This window comes from Myotis davidii, unplaced genomic scaffold, assembly GCF_000327345.1.
Source record: "Myotis davidii unplaced genomic scaffold, ASM32734v1 scaffold1476, whole genome shotgun sequence".
Taxonomy (NCBI): Eukaryota; Metazoa; Chordata; class Mammalia; order Chiroptera; family Vespertilionidae; genus Myotis; species Myotis davidii.
In genome coordinates this window covers 95591-102046 of record NW_006287253.1, presented here as the reverse complement: position 1 = coordinate 102046, position 6456 = coordinate 95591, and the positions used below count along the sequence as shown (strand labels likewise).

At 58.9% G+C, this 6456-nt stretch overlaps 1 protein-coding gene across 5 annotated transcripts in view; it reads right to left on the bottom strand.

Annotated features, from left to right (window-relative positions):
- The window catches only part of AGPAT3 (1-acylglycerol-3-phosphate O-acyltransferase 3), a 57041-nt gene that overhangs the window by 23058 nt on the left and 27527 nt on the right, over positions 1-6456 (bottom strand). The window contains exon 1 of one of the 5 annotated variants that reach the window (XM_015560823.1): positions 6320-6396. The exons of 3 other annotated variants lie outside the window; for them this stretch is intronic. The gene's annotated coding sequence lies outside the window, so the exon portion shown is untranslated. Of the gene's footprint in view, positions 1-1005; positions 1153-6319; positions 6397-6456 lie in introns of those variants that run through there. One more of the 5 variants, XM_006758985.2, reaches the window with a different exon arrangement.

The window sequence follows — 6456 nt, the reverse complement described above, 5'->3', positions numbered from 1 at the left end:
TCCAGGCCATCGTGTTGTGAAAAATAAATCTATGACAGATTTTCATCCACTTATTCATGTGCACATCAAAAGGGTGTCTCCGTGTCATTCTTTCTTCGCCGACTCCGTCCACACCTTTGGGGACCCCTGGACCTGCTGGGGTTGGACCCCAGCACCCACCAGGTTTGCCGGCGATTAGCAAACATGTGTGATGCCATCTGCCCAGCAACTGGCACATGGAGTGACCCCGGGACCCAGGAGCAAGGTCCTGTCCGCTTCCTCACTTGCTACCGGTCGATGCCCTCCTCTGACTGGACCGTAGAAAAGTCTGGGCCGAGGTGCTGGACATGGGCAGTTCAAGGTCATGGCGTACACCTCGCCCGACCCACCCCCAGGGCCAGTCCTGCTCTGTCCTGTGGGCTGCTCCGTCCCCACTGTGTCACTGGGGTTGTGATTTCAAGGACACACAACAACCTATCACGTATACTCTGAACTGTGGTCGTGAGGATGAGACAGAGGCAATGAGGAGCCCCGTCCTCCTGGGGCACCGGGGAGGGGTCTGGACGGTGAGGACATGCTGGCCTGTGGGGAAGCAGCCGCCGAGGCCGGACCTCTGCTCCCCTGCCGGCTGGTCCCAGGATGGCAGCTAGGGTACGATCGGGTCCGGGGAGATGGGGCCGGGGGCCCCGCCTCTGCCTTGGGAGGCTGCTGCTCAGTTCATCCCTAACAAGGCTGCTCCGGTCCAGGGCACAGCCGCCCGTGCCCAGCTGACTGCGTGGCGACCTCGGGACTTTGGAAGAGAAGAAGTCAGAGATGCCCTGGCTCCTGACAGAACCTTCTTCCTGTGACCCCTCCGGGGAACCTGCTTAGGGAGACAGCTCCTTCCCACAGGCATCTGTGCCCACGACTTCCTTCCCAAAAGTCAGAGAAAACCGGCAGTAGCCAGGCTGGCCGCGGCCCTGCCCCTCCCCCACACTATGACCCTGCAGGGCGGCCAAAGGGACAGCCCAGACCATAGCCCCTTACCTCTGTCCCTCCCAGGACTCAGCCAGCAGGACGCAGGGACAGCCCAGGCCCACTCAGCACGGACCTCCAGAGCGTAAAACCGCCTGTGGGCCGCAGAGCTGCAAGGGGCCTCCCGTGCCTGCATTTCTGAACAGGGCTCTGGCATCTGTCACAGGAGCCAGCGGGGCACAGCGTGCTGCCAAGTAGGTGAAATGTTAGGGCCTGGGGCATCGCTGTGTTGCAAGCTTACTTTCAGACTTGGCACTGAGGTCAACAGAAGAATGGGGTGAGAGTGGAAGGCCGACAGAGCTTGGGGAGGCAGGAAACATCAAGTTCAAACTCCGCGGGGGTCCCTGCTCTGAGCAGCCTGGCCAGCCTCTCCAGGCCTGGGGCCCAGCTGTTGTCGCCGCCCGTTCACAGGGGGCTCCATCTCCGGGAACGTCAGTCTCGGCGAGAAAGTGGTCACACACGTGATCGCAGCACAGAAACCGTCGCCTGCTGCCCTCCATGCTTGGTCTTAAACAGAAATGTTTCCTGGCCTTGCCTTTACTGATGGTGGTGAATGAGTGGCTGCTGCTCCCAGCACCAGCACCTCTACCCACAGGCTCGGCCCGTTTCGTTCTCCACATGCTCCTCTGCGAGCCACTCCGACCCGTGCTGGTGGGGGCTCCCAGAGAAGGAGGCAAAGTCCGGGTTTGGGGGGGCTGGGCTGGCTCAGGGACAGGAGGCTGCCCCAGAGGACTTTAAACTCCAGGAGGACGGGAGGGCCGAGCCCTGCAGGCATGGCCCCAGGATGGGGGAGGTCCCTAGCCATCAGCTGGGCATCCACCCTCCTGGCCTGGACTTTCTCCTCATTCTAAGCCACTGAGAGCAGTTTCCCAGGATTGATTCTATTTCCTGTCTCCTCCCTGGAAAGTGAGCACAAGGAACTCTTGGTCTAGAACCCAGTACTTGGAGAGAGTCGCACTGGAACCCACAGCCACCCCAGGGAAGGAGGGGGGTGTCTCCAGGAAGAACTGCAAAGTGTGACCCAGCCCTTCAGAGACAACTTTCACAGCCTCCCTGTCCTGTCAGCCTCCCTGTCCTGTCACCCAGGACGGCGCCTGGCACCTTGAGAAATTGGGGTGAATGAACAGTGAACAATTCAGTCCATCAACATCCATTAAACACCAGCAAACTCACAAGGTGAGACCCCCGTGGCCTCCACAGTGACCACGCACGACAGCTGGCTTGGCCGAGGGCACGCGGCACCTGGCACCCCCCCCACCACAGCGCTCCTTCCTGTTTCCGTGAAGGAACTGACCGAGGGCACCTGGAGGCACGTGTCCAGGTCACTTCGTAACAGCCATGGGGCTGCCCAGCACAGACGCTGCTCACTGAGAGCCAAGCAACAGCCTGAGCCTCTGCACCTGTCGCCAAAACCACCCACCACAGGGCCCTGCAGGTCAAACAGGGTTACAGAGACTGCTGAGACCGTGGGTCTGGAAGTGTCTGGGTTATGCTGGGAGCTCTGCGGAGTGGCACCTGGCATATGCCTTTGTAACTGAAGACATCTCACGAGTCCTCAAATTCCGTAAGTAACTTCCTTCCCTAAGATCTAGATCCACAACAAAAGGGCGAATTCACTTTTGCCATCAACTGAAAAAGAGCAAGTGAAATGACAGCCCTTGGAGATGACGCATGGCCATTGGGCACAACGCGCTCCAGCCAACCCCAAAGGCCACGCCCTTCAGCCCCGAGTTCAGCGGTAAGAACTGATCCTATGGGGACCAAGTAAGGAACCAATCCTATGGGGACCAGGAGACAAGTGGGAAGGTGAATGCTGGACAGGCGGCTAGTGATGGATGATACCAAACACAGGAGACACAGGGGCACCCTTGGTGAACCGGCACACCACCTCCAGGTGCATTTGTCCCTCAGGACCTGGCTGCATGGAGGCCTCGGTGACATGACGTTACTACTGCATACATGGCTGGCGGACAGAGGTACACATCGTGACAAACACACACCTGAGAGAGACTGTACCTAACTGCCCTGGGGAAATCTCTGGTCATGAAATAATGTGGACTTTTAAAAAAATGCTTTTCTAATTTTCACTTGAGTTTTTGGCATGGAATAAGGATAACTTTTATAATCATAAAAATGTTACTAAAATCAAAACAGTATCCTTGAAGTGAAAAGCTCTGAGGAGTCACGTATAGCAGCGAAGATGAGAAGGCCCTAGCACCATCACCGGGGCGTTCACCGTGCCTGAGCGCAGGCTGAGGGCTGCCCACAGGCCCACGGCTGACAGCGGGGCCTATCCCAGGTCGGCCACCCGAGCGTACGCCTCATGCAGGACGACAGCTGATGCCAACGGCTGTCACTCTAGAGGTTTCTCTTCTGATAAAATGGCTCTTTCTATTAGGCAAGCATTCTGCAACCAAGCCACGGGACAAGTTCATGGAACTGGGACTCCTCTTGGGAAAGCATTCAAGGCCTGTCTGCAGGGGTGGGGGTGGGGGTGGCGGGAGGAGACAGGAGGCAGGAGCGGGACGTTTAAAGGCACCGGAACACTACCAGGAGGTGGGTTATCTGTTGCACTAAGTTTAGGGATTTCTAAGATTAAATGAAACTAAAAACGCAGAACTCGCTGGCACCAGAAGTGTCTTCAATTAAATGGTCAACAAAGGCACCTCCAGGGCCCGTCAATGCTTGGGAGACCGGCACACAAGCTCTACATCGAAGACACAAGGCAGCTTGTCTCTAAGAATGCCACCGACTTAGGAATAGTTTTGTAACATTAAAAATTTTTAATCGCTTTTAATTTTTAATTCCTTCTAATTGGCATAGAAACCCCGAGTTCTCCCTCTTACAGCTGGCACTGCTGTTGGAAAGTTGTAACCAAGGAGGGCCGCTTGCGGCCACCTCGCACGAAGAGCCCTGCACTCGGCCCCGTGGGAAACGCACCCGAAATGATGTGTCTCTCTAGCTGGGCCTTCCTCCTTCCCTCATAACCGCCTCGCTCCCTTTGCCTGGTTTTCCTAAATTGTGGCGTATACACCAATAACAAGCCTCCTGACTGGGCCAAGATAACAAGAATGCGTGCCCACTCGGTGTCCTCTGCACCTCGCCACCTCTTGGCAGCGGGGCAGCCCGGGGGTGTGACCAGGCTCTGGGGTCATGCCAGGCTGCATGCGGTGGGCAGGTTACGCGAACCTAGCTGTTACTCCACGATGTAAAGAATCGCGCTTGGATGTGACAGCCCAGGGTGCACTTCGTACCGCGTTCTGTGACAGTGCCACATCTGGAAGCAGTGGTAGGCGATGTTGCTGAATAAAAAAAAAAGTGACCTGCAAGCGATGCTGGGTGTGTAGCTGGTATTTGAACCCACATTTTCTGACGCGTCTTACACCAGATCTGAAGCAAGGCCCACTGAGAACAGCAGGGCTCTGTCCCTGGCCAGCGTGCCCTGAGGTGGCGGCTGCAGAGACCTGCAGGCGGCGGTCAGAGGCTCCGTGTGGCCCCTTGCCGCTGGGTCAGGCTTCCCCTCGGAGCGCCTCTCTCCACCCCAGCCCCGTGCTGCGGCAGGCTCATTCGAGGCACAAGGAGGACTTGCTGAGAGTCCTTGCCGCAGAGACGCAGACAGGACCAGTCGGGAAGCTGCCTCCCGAGGACTCTCATTGACCCCATCGGTGGGAACTCCCTGTGGACTCCACGAGCCTTTCCATGAAGTGCTTTCGAGCTGACAAAGTGCTGGCAGCCCCTTCAACAGAGGAACTCTTTCTGGCGCCTCCAACCAGAGCTGAGCTGAGCGGGTTGCTGGTCACAGCCGGGGAGGAGAAGAGGGGGCAGGGGTGAGCCCATCCTGTGGTTTGTCACACCAGCTCTGGCCTCATCCCGTCAACGGGGAGCGTGGCAGCTGAAAAGGCATCTCGTGAGTCAGTCCTAACTGGGGAGGGGGCAGCTCGGCAACCTCAGGGAACCAAGACCTGGCATTTTCTCCCAGTTCCCAGCACGGGAGTGAGGACGGGGACTCAGCAGGGTGTGTGTGTGTTTGGGGGGGGGGGGGGGCTGCCCAGGTCCTCCGCCAGATCACAACGAGCTTCTAGCATGTTCTTCCAACGGGGTCTCTTCCCGTTTGTGGAACAAGGACTATTAAGTGGCAGGACAAGCGCTGCAAGAGGAAACATCCACAGACAGACGAGAAAATCAGCAAGCCCCCCGCCCCATGAGGTGAGCGGCCAGCTGCACGGTGAGGCAGACCCGCCCCTTTTGGAGTCCAGCTGACTGACCAGTGCCACCAGGCCCCTGAGAGGCAAATAAATGACTAGAGAGTTCAGGAGGAAGGGGGCTCTGAGGCAGGAAAGGGCTGCCAAAGCCTGGGGTACACCTGGGGACCACAGAGGCTGGGAGCCAGCGGGGAGCCCTGCCCTGGCTGAGGCCTTGCTGCCTGCAGCACCCCTCCATCGCCAGACACAAAAGAAGCATTAATCGGATCTACAGAAGAGAAAGCCTCCAGCTCAGAGGGTAGGACTCCCACCCAACCAAGGGCGGGGGAGGAACAAGAATACGCCAGGCAGAACCTCCGGGAAGCCTGCCTCTTTGCAGGAAGCTGCCCTTCTCCAGCACTAGCCAATCAATGACCCCAGACCCGGGCTGGGGTTTCCCCACGGCCACCCCGACAACAGCCCATCAGGAGGGAGCCGGCCCTGTGTGCCATCGGCACCCGCCCGTGTGCAAAGGTTGTCACCTGCAGAGATACGGTCAACGTCCCATTTTACAGACGGAACGGGCCCAGCGCACACCTGCCCCGTTGGCTGTCACAGCCTCGGGAGGGGACGGAGGAGGTGAGCCCCTGGAGGGGAGGCCAGGTGGCCCACGGCACCCCGCAGATCCCCGCACGTGGTCACAGCAAGCACTGGGTGCGCTCCGGCCACCGCTGCTGAAAGGGTCACTGGTGACTCCCCATAAACCACCTTCTCACCTACGGGCACAACGGGTAACATGCCTCCGACGGAAGCTACCATTTTCTGTTCAACTGACGACCCCGTGTCGGTCAGCTGCCCCCACTGCCCCCGCTCTGGGCTGAGAGGCGGAGATGGCGAGGGCTCGGGGCAGGGGCTTCCCTCCCAGTCACCCAGCACCCTGACCCTCCCTCGGGAATGTTCTAACAAAGAGCATTCATGGAAGGGCATGATAATCCCCAGCACGCACTGTGCTCGGGCAGCAGCCGCTTCCTTCCCCGCCCTCCATGGAGTCCCCACGGGGGTGGAGTGAGTCTGTGGACGTACAGGGACAGCGGGCGGAGCCCCTCCCCCCGGACAGCCCAGACCCCGGCACCAGCCCGGCTCACCAGTACAAGTAATAGATCAAAGCCACGGCCACCAGGGAGGCACAAACCCCCGAGAAGAGGCAGGTCGAGTAGCTGGCCAGCATCTTCACAGCCTGTCCCCCGTCTTCTGAGAGCTGGGGAGGAGGCTGGCAGCGCGT